This window comes from Taudactylus pleione, unplaced genomic scaffold (assembly GCF_031769625.1).
Source record: "Taudactylus pleione unplaced genomic scaffold, aTauple2 ptg001123l, whole genome shotgun sequence".
NCBI classification, from domain to species: Eukaryota; Metazoa; Chordata; class Amphibia; order Anura; family Myobatrachidae; genus Taudactylus; species Taudactylus pleione.
In genome coordinates this window covers 1,528,765-1,544,732 of record NW_028285524.1, presented here as the reverse complement: position 1 = coordinate 1,544,732, position 15,968 = coordinate 1,528,765, and the positions used below count along the sequence as shown (strand labels likewise).

The 15,968-nt window shown below is 42.7% G+C and overlaps 1 long non-coding RNA gene and 9 other non-coding genes across 10 annotated transcripts; all 10 read right to left on the bottom strand.

The window, feature by feature from the left end:
- Positions 1–5,256: 5,256 nt before the first annotated feature.
- Positions 5,257–14,186, bottom strand: LOC148453638 (uncharacterized). The gene is made up of 15 exons (XR_015874882.1): positions 14,142–14,186; positions 12,450–12,480; positions 11,920–11,950; positions 11,691–11,736; positions 11,001–11,047; positions 10,568–10,616; positions 10,182–10,213; positions 9,655–9,700; positions 9,093–9,139; positions 8,877–8,912; positions 8,252–8,306; positions 8,026–8,074; positions 5,916–5,935; positions 5,618–5,662; positions 5,257–5,438 (listed from the first exon to the last, which is right to left on the bottom strand). It is a non-coding gene; the product is annotated as an uncharacterized LOC148453638 (long non-coding RNA).
- On the bottom strand, positions 5,775–5,850 carry LOC148453647 (small nucleolar RNA SNORD47). The gene has a single exon (XR_015874901.1). It is a non-coding gene; the product is annotated as a small nucleolar RNA SNORD47 (small nucleolar RNA).
- On the bottom strand, positions 8,141–8,215 carry LOC148453646 (small nucleolar RNA snR60/Z15/Z230/Z193/J17). Its single transcript, XR_015874896.1, has one exon. It is a non-coding gene; the product is annotated as a small nucleolar RNA snR60/Z15/Z230/Z193/J17 (small nucleolar RNA).
- LOC148453645 (small nucleolar RNA SNORD79) lies at positions 8,978–9,055 on the bottom strand. Its single transcript, XR_015874893.1, has one exon. It is a non-coding gene; the product is annotated as a small nucleolar RNA SNORD79 (small nucleolar RNA).
- Positions 9,297–9,358, bottom strand: LOC148453644 (small nucleolar RNA SNORD75). The gene has a single exon (XR_015874898.1). It is a non-coding gene; the product is annotated as a small nucleolar RNA SNORD75 (small nucleolar RNA).
- LOC148453643 (small nucleolar RNA SNORD47) lies at positions 10,039–10,115 on the bottom strand. The gene has a single exon (XR_015874900.1). It is a non-coding gene; the product is annotated as a small nucleolar RNA SNORD47 (small nucleolar RNA).
- LOC148453642 (small nucleolar RNA SNORD78) lies at positions 10,281–10,347 on the bottom strand. The gene has a single exon (XR_015874899.1). It is a non-coding gene; the product is annotated as a small nucleolar RNA SNORD78 (small nucleolar RNA).
- On the bottom strand, positions 11,114–11,194 carry LOC148453641 (small nucleolar RNA snR60/Z15/Z230/Z193/J17). The gene has a single exon (XR_015874895.1). It is a non-coding gene; the product is annotated as a small nucleolar RNA snR60/Z15/Z230/Z193/J17 (small nucleolar RNA).
- Positions 11,803–11,882, bottom strand: LOC148453640 (small nucleolar RNA SNORD79). Its single transcript, XR_015874891.1, has one exon. It is a non-coding gene; the product is annotated as a small nucleolar RNA SNORD79 (small nucleolar RNA).
- Positions 13,548–13,627, bottom strand: LOC148453639 (small nucleolar RNA SNORD74). The gene has a single exon (XR_015874894.1). It is a non-coding gene; the product is annotated as a small nucleolar RNA SNORD74 (small nucleolar RNA).
- Positions 14,187–15,968: the final 1,782 nt, after the last annotated feature.

Sequence of the window (15,968 nt, the reverse complement as noted above, 5' to 3'; positions counted from 1 at the left end):
GCATTACTGAGTGTAATGACACTTGTCGACTGTGGAGACATCCTCAGAAGGATTCTCTGATTCTGAGAATCCAGCAGGTCTCCCAGATGAATCATACCCTGTGAGGGATTCAGGGAGGACTTTTTTACAGTTGATTAACCATTCGTGCTTATGAATGAAAGCAATGGTTAACTGGAAATGGCTTTAAAGCACCCTGGTGATCCTGCAAGAGCAGGAGGCCATCCAGATACAGGAGCAGTCGGATACCCTGAACAGATGGGCTGTCATAAAAGCCATAAATCTGGTAATCTCCGGTGGGGCTGCGGACAGTCCAAAGGGTAGAGCCCAAAAATAGGAAGCGTTGCTGCGGTGAGAGGACTCTATAGGTACCTGAATATCCAGCGATACCATAAAGTCCCCAGGTTCCATAGCTTGGATGATGGAGCGTAGGGGTTCCCTCCTGAACCTAGGTACCTTTTAGGAATTGGTGCAGAGATTTCAGATAGAGGCTAGGCCAATGAGGACCATTCGGCCTCTGCACAAGAAAGTAGAATAACCAGTCCCTCACTGAGATAGTGGAGCTGGCATAATTACCCCTGCTTACCGCAAGGACTGCATAACTTTCTGGATTTGTAAGGCCTTGTTCGGGTCTGAAGGGCCTGTATAGCCAAACATGTGGGGAGGCCATCTGAGCAATGAGAGCATACCCGTGAGAGACGTCAACTCTTACCAAAGCGTCCGTGGTGACTTGACACCAGCACTGGGTGAACTGAAAAAGTCGGTATCTCACTCTGGGATCCCCCAGATGAAGGCCTGTCTCATCAGGCTGAAGGTGTATCCTCGGGTTTAGAAGCAGGGCGACTGGAGTTCCAGGTCTGCTTGGTCCGGGTATGGCGGCCCTCTTGGAGGCTGACAGTCTAGGAAAAGATTGGCCTTTAGGCTTACCCTGAGGACAAAAGAACTAAACAGTTGTAGTCCGAGGCCTTGTAGTGGAAGTAGCTGAAGGTGGAAATGTCGTTTGTGATACTGCCAACATTGCTCCAATCTTGACAAGGTCAGGGCAAAACAAGATATCCCCATTATAGGGTAATCCATTTTAAAGCATATCTTGGGAGTCCACCTCTGCCTTCCAGGAGCACAGCCATAGGGTATGGTGGGCAGATAGTCGTGGCCGAAACCCTGAAGGTTAGGAGACTGGCATCCAATGTTGTTACTCCAATATATGAAAACTGCATCTTGAATGTGAGCAGTAAGAGACATCTGATGCCCAGAAGTTTTTGAGGGAAAAACGGTCTACAAATGCATCAGCCCATCTCTCAATAGCATTAGCCACGTAAGTGATAGCGATGGTTGGACGGGCAACAGCCCCTGAAAGTGAGTATATTGATTTCAGGCAAAGCTACCACCTACGTATCTGTAGAACCCGTCAGAGCAGGGATGGAAGGCGTAGTAGCGCTCTTAATCAGACGAGTAACATGAGAATCCACCCCAGGAGGTGACCCTCAGGGAATAGGTAACATGAGGCCAAACGCTTTCGTGATACCTCCAATCTGGCAATTGCCAGACCCCTGCCATGTGATCCACCCGCTGGTCAGAGAGGGGGAAAACAGCCGAAGACACTTTAATGTGTAAACTGAGGGTGATTTGATTTAGGTGCAGGTTCAACATCCTCTATAACTAGGATGGACTTGACCGCCAGCACCCAAGCAGGGATAACAATACATGTGTTAGGCTCAAAACATCATCCAGTACTCCATTAGCTGACTATCTGTGTTAGACAGCAATGCAGACTGGGAAGTAACCACAGGGCATTTATTACACCATCTTGTGTTTCTTAGAAAAGACATCCACCCAGGGTGGCTGTTGTGGTAATCCCTGCAAGGGAAATGACAGACTGTCGTGGTACCTGAGGAAAATGCATGTACTGTGAAGAACCCCAGTAGGGAGCGAGTCTGTCACAGGGGTAAACCGCAAGATCTGCGTGATACCCTGAGAGGGAAGGGTAGCATGTTGAGGTAACCCCAAGTGGGTTATAAATATGGGGGCCGCCAGACGATCCGCAATGGAGGTCTGGGTTTTTGAGAAAATAAACCGCCCAAGGGGGTCCTGTAAGGGGCCTGGCCCCTTAGACATAACCGTTCCTGAGTCAAATCCTCCGTACTCACACCTGCAGCACATGACTTGCAGGATAGCAAAAATTGGTTCAGTATCATGCTCTATTTCCTGGTCAGACATATCTGACCAACAATCATTGTGGAAATATCAAGCAGCGCTATACTGGTCCTGACTGACGCTAAGATTAGCTGCAGGGACCCATTATCAGCGTATGCAACAGTTTCATCTAAAATATGGCAACATGCAGCACGCAACAGTATGTGAGCAACCTCACAAATATTGTCAAGTTTGTATATAGGTGAGGTCTCAGAACCACCCTAAGTACACCTGTATTAGGGCACATTGTAAAGAAAAAGGGATAGATATACAACAGGTGAGAGAAAAAGCAGTCAGCACTAGCATAAGTCACATACAATGCAGAAATATATGTGCATAAACATTACATATAATATACTGCAAATGCCGCTACATTCAACTGCCCAGATTCAGTGTCTGGGCAGGCTATAGCGCTGTGTACACTGACCTAATTGGTGAGGTATGCAGGGGGACTGGACTGTCATCCTAGGAGATCTGCTGCTGGCCGCCTGGAGACCTCAGAGAAAGTGTGGCCCACGGAGGAATGCAGCTCAGGCACTCCAGAACACACACTGGAAAGGCACGCTGAGCTGAGGAGCCGCTAGACAGGGAAGGCTGCCTCCCCTAGCTAGCAATTAACCCCTGGGATGCCGGCTCCCGCTGTGAACTTCAAGTCCCTGGTGGTCTAGCGGTCACACGGGGTTTGCCTCTGCAGAGGGGGGGGCCGCCGCCGCTAGCACCTCTGGTCTGTCCCCAGAGCTCGGAGGCAGGAGACTGCAGGATACGCAAGCGGTGACCCACGATCTTACCTGTCCCAGTCGATCCAGCTGCAGCCTTGGGATACCTCCAGAGCCCAGCTAGTACAGACTCTGGGGTTCTGCAGCGATCCCCAGATCTGTGCTGGCAGGGTGTAGGAGTGGCTGCTTGGACATCCAATGAAGTCGCTCTGAAGTTCTAAAAATAAAATCTAAAATAACACACACACACACACTTAGGGGCTGCAAATCAGCGTAAAAATTTACCCCAGAAGACAAACTAGAGGGTTGAGGTCCTGTGGGCATGTACATAAGTGCCAGGCCCACTCCAAGAGTGATGACTTTTGGGGGTGGGGGAGTCTTAAAGACACCCTCTTTGGGTACACACTAAAGTGCTCTCCACGGTTCAATACCCTGCTCAGGACCTAGAGTGAAGACCACCTGGGTTATAATACATGGATGTAGAACTATATTTTGAGGCAATACAAGAGGGGGATACTACTCTTGCTTTTCTGAAAGGGCACCACACCATTGATGAGATATTACCCTTTGTAGATTGTTGGAAGTTCTGAACCTGCAAAGGTACACCAGGGCAGAGGTCTAAATTTATATACTGATGTAATTTCCCCAAATTCTACTATTACAGTCCAGGTTTTATAGCTAGCCATGCTTGAGCATAGGTCACTTAGTACCTTTGATTTAACCATCTGGCCTCTCCCTGTATTTTACAACTTTTTTGTACATAGGATAGCCAGAGGCAAATAACACTGATTTCCCTGTAAAAAAAAAAAAAAAAAAAGTGAATCTTTTCGTTATCCTACAATTTGTATTTTACCACATCTTATGAACTTCTTTCCAACTCCAGATGAGACTCCACTGGCAGGACCAGGGCTCACTTCAATTGCAAAGTCAGTTATGATTCCAGATTTGAGAGCCCTGTTATATTATCCATACCAGACAAGACCTTTGTACAAGGCCTGCATTACTCAGGTTCTCATCCCTCACTTGAGTCTTGCATGCAAAATGAATTAGCTCAACCTGGTCTTACAAGGAGCTTCTCAAGATATCCCCATGGTCTTACAAGGGAAGATTCTAAAGAATGTGGAAACTAAGTTGTCAAAGTCAGTGACAACTCCTACAAACTATGGTCATTTTACCTAGACACACACCCTTCTCCAACACCTGTGCTGGATAATCTGTAGTCTCACAGCACTGTCCCTGGTATTGTGTCCCACTCCATTTAGAGTGCAGTACACATCTCCCATGGATCTGAAGCATCTGTTTTGACATGTCCTACCAAACATTTGCTATGAAACAATACTCCCGTTACATTTAACTGTAATCGGTTGATGCTCTCCCCTCCTTTCCTGACATAAGCTCAAACACTGCAATAAGTAGGATTACATTTGTGTAAAGTGAGGTATTGTATTCTACCCAAAGACCATTGTACCTGTAGACCCTAGTGGTAGGCCCCTAAACACAATGTTTCAATCTATTGCAGAGGTTCTCAAACTCAGTCCTCAGGACCCCAAACAGTGCATGTTTACCAGGTCTCCTCACAGAATCAAATGAACTAGCTCCACTTGTGGATGTTTTAAAATGTGTCAGTGGGTAATGAATACACCTGTGCACTTACTGGGTGACCTGGAAAACATGACCTGTGTGGGGGTTTGAGAACTACTGCTTTATTTAATTGGAGTTCTTTCAAAGAATTTTCAGAAGTCTGCTCATCCCAGTTTGTAAACTTTAGAACAGAGATTACTTGTAATACCTTTAGTGGAACGGTAAATTGTGAGATTTACTATTCCAGGAAGCATTCATAGGTCAGGTATGTCCAACTTCCAGTAGGCAGTGACTTAATTTCCACCTCAAAACTAGCCATGATCTACTACTGCACTTTCCTATCCATAATCACTTTACATTTAGTTGAAAAGCCAAAAGTTAATTTGGGCACAAATGCCAGGGCCCAGTGTTGTGGGCATGTAGTTCTCCTTACTGCAATGGGATGCAGGCTCCTCTGCTGCATTCTCCCACTGTCTGAGGTGGCAGGCTGGAAGCAAGGGACAGCCTGCATACTACTTGCCCTGACACTACTGCATATACAAACATGTCCAAAAAAAAAAAAGTATTAAACAAAGGAATGAACAAGTGACTTCCAATGGTATATGTATTCAATGCAATATTAACATTCACATGTTGGTGCCAAGTATTTGCAGCAGAGTGATCAAAGCATCTTGGGACATTAACCTGTCATTTGTGACTGAATTCAAATTGCCAACTCACAAGCTGGCATGGTAAAGTGGTGATACCAGTAAAATATTACATGCAGATAAACAGTAACAAAGTAGTCTTTATTGTATGCATGTCATAAGATACATACAAGACATTCAGCCACCTTCCTACACAAATTTAACACAGCTTTACATAAAGAACCTAGTAACTTTGCAGGAGTGCACTTCAGAGGGTTTTGCATCTTGGTCCGTGCAGTTGTTTGGAGACCTTCATTCACCAGATCTAGTGATCAGAAGTATATTAGTTTCAGTATCATTAGAGCAGCCATGTTGAAGACTAGCATTGATAGGGTCAGTACTTTTACTTTCATCTTATTATCAGTGAGAGAGTTCAAAAGTAATAGTCATCATTCCACAATGAGGGGGGGGGGGGGAGGAGTTATAGGCAGCACGAGAACTTACCAGTAACAGTAGCTGCAGGAAGCCTCACTGTGCCTCCAGGAAAGTCTGAATAAATTACAAGAGATGTTAGTGCTCAAACATTGGTTTATTTCTAGACAGAAGATGCATGAACAATCAGTAGTGCAGTTTAGTGTTGCTGCTAATAGTCTCCCACTGTAATTTCAGAAAAGAGTGGAACGGTAAATGATGAAATCAGTGTATTTCATATGGCAGAATCATTTTCATCATTAGTTACAGAGGGTTTAAGGGTATATATTAGGCTAAAGTTAAACCAGCTATTAGTTAAGCTAGTACTTACATTTACTGTATCCAGAGATCCTGTAAAGAGTAAAATATGCCATTACTATGCTTTCTATGTAGCAGAAGTATTTACATTGCAGTATTAGTCTGCATCAGTGAGTCATGTTATCCTCAAAGTGATCAGAGACCTGATTCATCAAGTCATCATTTACAGACCATGTCATACAACACCCAGATATCAGGTAAGGCTGGGTGCACTACATAGGTTACAGTGTGGTTTCCCACTCTATGGTGCCTACTGGAGTAGAGTTCATGATCGTATCCTACCTCATACAGGCGGTAACATGGGCAGGAAACCCCAAGGATAGCTGGCGCTCTAAGTTGATACTACAGTAGCAGCGGTGTCAAACTCAGGCCCTCCAGCTGCAGTGGAACTACACATCCCAGCATGCAGTGCCAGTTTTGCTATTCAGGCATGCTACAACTGGCAGGGCATGCTGGGATATGTAGTCCCACAAAAGCTGAAGGGCCCAAGTTTGACACCACTGTACTACAGTCTGCTTGTTTCAATAAAGTTGTCCACTCGCCACTTCAGTGTTTTGGTCAAGGCATAGGCCTGTAATCAATTTGAAGCGTTAAGTCCAGATCCGCGTTGTTACCGCCGATTATGTCATTATCGCCAGTTTTGGTTTTACCCTGTATTCAATTTGAAAGACTTTCCGCCTAGGTGGAAAGTCATTGCAATGTAATAGGCGGTAAAGTACCACCTATGAATGGCAGGCGGAAAAAAGTGCAGAACTGGTGTGCAATGTTGCGGGAATCCCTGTGCAGCCTTCAGAAAGTCCCCAAAAGGTAATGTCAATAAAAAACTTAAGGACACCCCAAAAATTGAGTTTGAAAAAGGGGGCAAAAAAGTTGGGAAAAACTAGTGAACTTGACTCTGGGGGGGTCCCCAAGTGTTTGATTGCAGGTGTATTTCAAGATTTTCTCAACTTCACTTTATCAACTTTAAATATGCTGACCCCCATTTTCAAGTACCCCAAATTTGCTGGGATGTTTTTTTTCAGAAAACTCCTAAATACCATTCTGCATCAGGTATAGAAAACCACCAATTAGCAGCTATTGAGTCCTTATAAATACCTTAAGCATTCCAAATCGGGGGGGTACCAGTGAACCACACGTCAGAGCATCATTTGGGAGAGTCAGGCTGATTTCCCCAATTCTGACAGTACTTTCCGCTTGTTAAAGTATTGCCGGGTCCCGTTTAAGCTTACTTTCAAATTGAATATGGGGTAAAGTGTGCACACACGCGATACTTTTCTGCCTCCAAAACAGGCAAAGTCAGCGTTAAGTCTGGGCGGCGTTAACTTAGCTTGGCTCAAATTGAATACTGCTCATAGTCTATACACAAGTCTAAATAGAATCTTTAATAAGCCACCCAAAGGTGTTAACCTCTTCACTGCTTGTATGCAAGCTGGAACTGCATTACTATAACTACTGGCTTGTTAATGCATTTATGCCATTTTCAATATACACTCCTGTTAGAAATTAAATGCATTGGACACTCCCACCTATGAAATCTGAATTACAATAGAGGACAGTGTAGAAATGCACTAGTATGTCATTTTGGCAGCAGGTTCAGCCTGCAATATTAGTAACACGGCTGACCACTTGGGTGGCAATATTCTCACGGCTATACTCAACCACCTCAGAAGTGCCATCTGCATGAAACAGCAGTGGAGCCTGCACTCTAGGACAGGTTAAAGTTAAGCTGCATACACGTAAAGAATTTTTTCCAACCATCCAACTAGTTGATTGGTTGCAATAAAAATCTGGTAATTTATGAAAGCAAATGACAAACAGCAATTTACTCCGAAATGCTGGAAAATGGACAACTGTTTGAACAAATTTAGATCAAACATTTAACAAACTTGTCTGACGACCATTTATCTGTTTTCAGATATTTAGGAGCAAATTGCTGCTCAGTTACTCCCAACCATTCAACTAGTTGGACAGAAAGTGTATGCAGCTTTAGTCATACTAAGCAACTCAAGTGCATGGGGCAGGGTACCAGTCCCAGCTAGGCCAGAGCATTTATTTAGCCACCACCCTGGAAAAAACCTTAATCAATTTGTACTTCTCACCTTAAAATCATAAAGGAAACATACCTTACATAAGTGTCAGAAGTTCATGCAATTCTTTCAGAAACACCAGAACCTGTAGACAAAGTGAAGTCTATTAGTTGGGAGTGTTTGGGTATACAGCTCTACTGTATTGAGTCTAGGGTTGCATCAGATAGGAGCGAAAGACTGTTCTTCACAGAGATCAGCTGAACTATGTTTTCATCATATACACCCACAGCTACAAAATACACCAGTGCTAAATCATACTTACCACCATGTCCAGTGATGGGAACCTCCACAAGTGTGGCAAGCCATTTCAGGTGTGCCTGGGAGATATAGAACACACATTGTAACAGTGACACTTGGTTTAGCAGTATGCAATGTTTAGGTGTCATGTCAGGCATTTAAAGGAGATTTCCTGCTGAACAATGGAGACAGGAGCCAATTTGTTTGGCCAGCTGAACTCTTGTACCTTTATAATACATGTTTCTGTAGACAAGTGCCTTGTCCTGGGGTAATCATACAATCATGGCAAAGCCTTATATTGGCACCCTGTACAACAGTCAGAGTACGTGGGCAGGTACAATGTCATGTTCAATGTAAAATGCACCATACTACTGCGTAATTTATCTAGGCACCATTACAAGTTGAGTTCTGGGGACTCTAGAAGCATTCTGCCAAGATGTTACTGCATTGCAGGTACCCTCTACAAGTACCTGTTTCAGGTTACATTGTCCTTTAAATAGCTGACCTTACAGAAGTAACAATGCATGAAACTGGACATGTCAGATAGGAGCGAAAGTGTTCACCACAGTCATTCTGATGAACTATGAAATCATCATGTGATCCAGTGCACAAGCATCAGCTATCGAGCCTTTATCTGTGCCAACACTCACCTTATCCATATTCACTTCCTCCAGAGCAGCCAGAATCTAGAAATAAGCAGTTACAAATAAGTCTCCCACCTCCACAATACAAGTTTTATTAGTGGCACACAGACCATCAGATGTTAGATTCTCTTTCACTCTTATTCAGAGAGATTCCCATTGATAAATATTCAAGTCATCATACAGTACTAGGGCCAAGTAATATCCACTATTAACTGTACTTACATTGTAGATTGCCTGCAACCTGTACACGGTCTCCAACCAGCATGATTCTGGGAAAAGATTAACTGTTAGAAAAGCCCATATATATTAGTCCACTGAACATTAATTGAATTAAAATAAAAGTTTCTAGTTGACAAGTATTTTCAGTATGCTAGCTTTGCCACACTGTCAGCTCCTTACACAAGACATCATACATGTTCTAATTTAAGCCTCAGGTGTTAATGTGTCAGAAATCACTTCTGTCCACTACTCTTGAAACATCATTGGCTTTAATAAGGTTAGGGGTGGTTTTTACTGTCAAGTTGGGTTTTCCAAATAAAAGATGGCATGAATTTACATATTGCCTTGTAAGATTCATCCATCCATGGATAGGCCATGTAGAGAAGGCTGTATTTAAGGGGACGAATCTTCTAACAGGCAGCAATCAGTATTTCATGCCAGCAGAACAAGTTATGCTACCAAAGGCCTTTATAGCATAATGTAGGGGCATCTAGCCCATTTTCCCTCGTGTTAGCCCTATGTAGAGTAGTCAACCATATGACAGTACATCTGATCTGGAACTCACCAATTTAATCTGTGTGACTGCTGCAGCAAACAAGGTCCAGGGCCAGCTGCAGGACAAGAAGAGTCATTAGACATTCTAAAGAGGCTCCTCAACAGAACACAAGCTCCCTACAAACTGTTTCACAATAGCCAAATACTATTAAATAGGCTATATTCAGCAGTCCCAACTGCTGGTTAAAACTATTCTAATGTGAAAATTCAGACTAGATGCTCATAAATTCTTACATCTCAGCCAGTTTAGGAATAATCCAGAAAATCTATAGGCTTGTCACAAGCCCAAGTGGTACAAGTTAGATACTGTGCAATTGGTTCCTTGCAGGTTGGAGATCTATACAATGGCTCTGAAGCAGGGGCCTGACTGATTTAGACCATATACAGTGCTGGTTACCTCAGAAAATAAATGGAACGGTTAGGAGTATAATCAGCCTTTATCATATGGCAGAATCAGTTTCATCACTGGTCACCAGCAGACAAGCCAATTCAGATAGAGACCATATTCGGATTCAAGTTTTGAAATATGTCACTCACCTGAAATGTTACACCTGCTGCACATTCAGCACCTAGAAACAGACAAGATGTTAGCATTGTCAGGCATTGGAGGGCTATACATATGACTGGCTTTGAGGTCATATCAGTAGTTTATTAGTCTACATGGACATTTCAGGTCAGACATTTGAAACATCATTAACCCCAAGAACACAACTAATGTATGGTTATGCTCCAGAATGTGTGGCTGCTGGAGAGGTTTATTAGGCTAATCAAAGACAATAGCTGGCCCACAACATGCAACAGTTAAATTCAAGATTGGTCACTATAGGTCAAAATACGTATCAGCTAGTTACAGCCCACGTATGCATTTGGCTAGACAAATCTTGATCATGCAGACTGACCACCTTCATCTTAAGGATGCTTACCTTGCTGCAGTACAGGAGGTGTAATGGCCCATCACTGTAACCCACTCCGCTAAGGAAAGAGAAAAAAAAAAAAAAAAAAAGTCAGTCTACTAGGTCCTCTAGACTTTAAGGATTATTAATTTCGGAGCACAAGTCAGATAGAGCTAATAACAAACTTCCATGGGATGGTCAAGCCTGTTACAAAACAGATCATCATACTATACACTTAGCCAGCTCTAGGTATTGGATTAGCATGCACACTGGGATGACATACATTTAGCAGTTTGGACAGCATTCTGAACAGTATGAACTTGCATCCACCAGATGCTGGAACCATTGGTAGTTGAAGCTTGCTATAAGTTCAGTTTTTATGAATTACAATCATGTAGATTTTAGTTAGTCTGGCCCAGTGCTTATCTTAAAAACGTAAAGTAATTTACCAAGCCATACTTACTGCTAGAGGTCATGTAGGCTTCATGTTTTATTCTTGAACTGCATAATCTATAAAGAGAAAGCATAGGATTAACATGTGGCTCTTAAACAAGTGGTCATTGATAAATACAGCAAAAAACACATCAGATAGGAGCGAAAGACAAGCTCTATTCACCACTGTTCATCTGTTGAACTATGTGCTCATCATTGTGTTTTATTGGGACAAGAAAATAGTCTATAAAAGGAAGGCTTTAAGAGGATAGCTGCCAGCTTGCAAGTTATAAAAATCAAAGCTATCGCAACACATTGACCCATACAAAAAAAGCATCTTACGGTATGCAAAAATGGTATAATATTCACCATATTAGAGTAGGTAGTCACTACAGAGCCTCTATAACAGCTGGTAATTAAGCAGCAATGTTAATCAGGAGACACATTACCCCTTCAATAGTTATAAAGAGGCCTCATACTGCAGTAAAATTCCGGTCAATACGCAAGATGGAGTACTGCAGAATCAGTTAAGGACTACAGTATAAAATCAGTACCAGGTCACATGCGCTGAACCAAGCTTTGCTCACTGCTGTCCTTAGCCAGAAAGAGGCCATGGAAACCTCATACTATGGATAATTTCATGGTCATATTGGACTTTAACCTCCTCCTAGGTAAAATTATGTTAGATGACCATTGTGATGTAGTATGGAAGGGGACAAACCTTATTTCTGTTATCCTGCATCCAGTTTGTACATGTTTCTATTGCACTGTGATAAGAAAAATGACAGTAGTTAAGGAAGTTTGGGCATGTACAATTTATTCATATTATATTGTACTGTGTCAGTGAAAGAGTGCTCCCTCATTCTTATTCAGAGAGATTCCCATTGATTAAAACAAATCATCATTTACAGTATATGACAGGTTTTATACTTAACATGTAATAAACTTACCCACAAGCCAGCAACAGAACAGACTTCACCCCTAGTGGTAAACAAGACACATTAGAAGCTGATCATACACCCGATTGTTTGTCTTAACTGAATAAGTAACGCCTCAGTATTAGTATAGGTGGTAAGCTATCTCGTCATCCTGACAGTCAAGAGTAGCAAATAAGTATCATCATAGTGGCGTTACATAATCACTGGTCCTAGCTATAAGACATCCACCATTAGTGGTTTCCAGACTCCGTACACTGAGAGTCTACACAGTTGTTTTTTTGATGGATTTTGATTAGATGGTGAAGTCCTTCAATGACATAGTTGGAGCAGCCTTAAACAAGAGGCAGATGAGGGCCAGCATAGATATTCCTACCTTTTTGTAGGGACACTATGGTTTGCAGTGGGACTATTCACTTGCATCACACCATAGGCCTTTTACTATTCAATGTATAGACCAGTTACATAGCTATATAAGCAGTCTTAGTATCAGATTTCCTTTTTTTAAATTACCACAGGACTTAAAGAAAAAAACAACAACTTACATTTTCAAAGAGCGTGCAGCAGTCAGATTATCTGCAAGAGAAAACCCCTATTAGTCAATCTGCAGTATTCATTCCCCCACAAACTAGCTTTTTATCCTTTATACAGGGATGGACTTTGAAACATTGTTGCTAACCATCTGGTTCCAGATTCAATTAAGTACTTTTTCGATCCACTAGGTGCTGCTTTCCAATGCTTGACTGAAGTCAGCTAAGGGCCATAAAGGTGCCGATTTCAGACTGTATAATGGTGCATACACTGTCAGATTTTTTCAGATATGAACGAAGACAAATTTTAAGAATAGTTCACAACTGAAGGAAAATGTGACATGTTTGTCAGATGAACGATATCTGACATTGATGTGTTTGCAGCTTGATTTGGACGATTCCATTCATTTTAATGCAATCAAAGTTCATCTGGCAAATCTGACTGTATGCACCATTAAAATTAATGAAATCAACCAAATCTGACTGCAAACACATCAGATGTCAGATATTGTCTTCTGATAAACAGGAACACGCAGTCACCGTTGCAGGGACACATGTCAGATATTATTTCAGTTATGAAAGATCTTTAAAATCATTATCGCTCAAATCTGAAGGAAAATCTAACTACGCATCATAATGCTACAATTACCATTTAGCCAATGTACCATCTGGCAACCATTTAATGCCAGGCTTCTAGTTCCATCCCTAAAGACATTTTATAATATGTAGTTATAAAAAAAAAAAAAAACAGCATTGCTATGGCCAAATTATCCTTTATTATCACTGCACAAACTGCAGCACAGGGAAAAGTTTATTTCCTTCAGTTACTGTACCCAGAACTGACATGAGTGAGGAAAGACTGCAGGTCCCCAGCCCATATAGTCCAAAGAAACTTAGCTCCTTGTAGGTAGCCACTTTTCAGGCTCAGTGGCTCTACAAGATAATATTCCCCCTCTATGCCCACATGGACGGTAGTGAATGATGGACAATAGCTGAGGTCAGTATACAATAAGTGACAGCCTTTCCGTTGCTGTTTACATATGAAGGAGCTATTGAGCTTTGTGCAGCTGCAGCTACATAGATCCCAGCTATAGCACATGGTAAGGGTGAGACCAGGCCTGCTCAGAGAAGTTGGTAATCATCATTATCTGTAAGATGTCCCTACCAACATAGCTTTCATCATAGTCAGGCTGCAACCAGGCCAGGAACAGGGCAGCGTTTCCCAAGCCCATCCCTCAAGAAAACAGCAGTCCAGGATTAAGGATAGCCATGCAGGAGCACATTTAAAGGAAACCGATAGGTGCTAATTAAGTCCCTGTGCTTAGGCATCAAGATCCTTAAAACCTGGCCTGTTCAGGTGCCATTAGGACAGTGCATTATATCACTGGTGTAGTCAGACTGGGGGAGCTGCAGGTTATACCCCCACTCTATACCGCCAGCAAGGACTGTGCAGCAGCTCCATTGAAGGCAGCGTTATAACAGATACATGGGATATTACAGAAAGCCGCCATAACAGCAGATAAGTAACATAGGCGGGAAGGGCCCCGGCTGCACAATCCGCCTCCATCTTCCTCCCTATCGGTCTCCACACAGAACTAAAGACGCCAGCGAGTCACAGTAACACGAAGGGAGCTGCCCTGTATGTATATTACAAGTGGCGGTCGCCATGCACTACACACCCATGGCACAGAGACAGATTGCACTCACCCGATCCTAAGCCGAAAGGGAGAAACTCCAAGAGGACCTTACGTAGCTGCGGCTGCATCTTATATATGCTGAATCCCGCTGGAAGTTACGTCACGGCCCGCCTCCTTTTACGAACAGCCAGTAGGCTCTTCGTATTCAAACTGTCGCTCGCAGCGGCTGGGCCGGCCATGTTATTGGTTAGAACTTCGTTAAGACATGGTATTGCTAAAAATTATTGGTTAGATTTATTTAAAGGGGATAATAAATAATAGAGTGCTGGTATAATAAGTGATGCTTCTTCATGATGGTATGATAATATTCCAGAGAATGAATACAACATTTACAATGAGGAATCACAAAAGCGCCAATTTGATGACACTACTAACCTACATCTACTTTTTGTGTTTTATCATGAAAGCTGCTGAAGTGCTGACACTGAACATACGCCAGTGTTGACGCACTGCACATTCTCCTTAACCGAGACTATATCAGACCCTCCAACATGGCCCTTTCCATTAGGTACAAAATGCTCTGCTTCTGGATTGCCTTCTTAATTTATGATTAAAGCCACCTGTGCTGAATCACCATTCTCATGAATAACTAGCTCAACACAGGTGACTGCAATCATACATTAGGTGGGAAGTCCAGGAGCAGTGCATTTTGTACCTAATGGAAAGGGTCATATTGGAGAGTAGGCATATGCAAAGACAGGCGATCCAGATTCGTAAGCATTTCACTCAGGCGTATCTTTTACACAATGTACAAACTGGAACAAGTGCATACTGATAATGACTAGTAGCAAAGGGGTAAGCCCAAAGAGAGGATGCAACTGACCACTTTGGCTCTTGACGTCATGAGGCCCCACCCTCGTTGCGGCAATATGCCATGAATTGCGGCTGTCGTGGTAATCATAATTGCGGGGAGGGAGGGTAGGTTGCGGATCTGGCGGCTGGCTCTGGAAGAATTGCTCACTCTTCCGGGTGTCCAGGAGCGCCACACAATTTTCGGGAGCCTCCTGGCAGTTCTGTGGCTGGCTGACTTCAAGTCTCCTTTTCACCTGGTTTTAATCAGCCACATAATCTGTGTAATTCATACTTGTCCCTTATTAAATAAATGATGCCGCACCTTCAGAGACAGCATTTACGCATGACACAGAGTGATGTGTACAACCTAACGGGTGTAGTATAGAAAATCAACCCAGTAAAAAGGTTGACAGTCAATAGGTCAACAGTAAATTGTCGACATGCAATAGGTCGACATTGACAAAAGGTAGACAGGGTAAAAGGTCTACAGGTTCATATGGTCAACACAAAAATGGTTGACATGTTTTTTTGTAATTTAACCCTACAATACTCCTAACCCTCCCCCTGGTGCCTAATCCTAAATGTCCCCTCTGGAAGCATAACTCTAACTCTCTCCCAAATGCCTAATCCTGATCCTAACCACTAACTCTAACCTTCAAAATGTTGAAAAAAATCCTAAAAAACATGGTGACCATTTTTGTGTCGAGCATTTGTGTCAACCATTTGAACCTATTGACATTTTAACCCTGTCAACCTTTTTCACGGTCAACCATTTGTCAGTTGTCCTTTTGTATCTGTTGACCTTTGTCTGTCAACATGTCAACTATTTTGTGTCGACCTATTGACTGTCAACCTTTTTATTGTCGATCTTCTATTTGGATACCCAACTCTACATACGGTTGTATATAAGTTTTTGTTTTGCATGCACACGATGTTGGATGCCTGATTTCTGTCCAACTCTGCATCTGGCCCAGAATTTCCAATGCTATGGAAAATGTAGCAGCACTGTGACATACTTACCTACTCTCCCGGAAGGTCCAAAAGA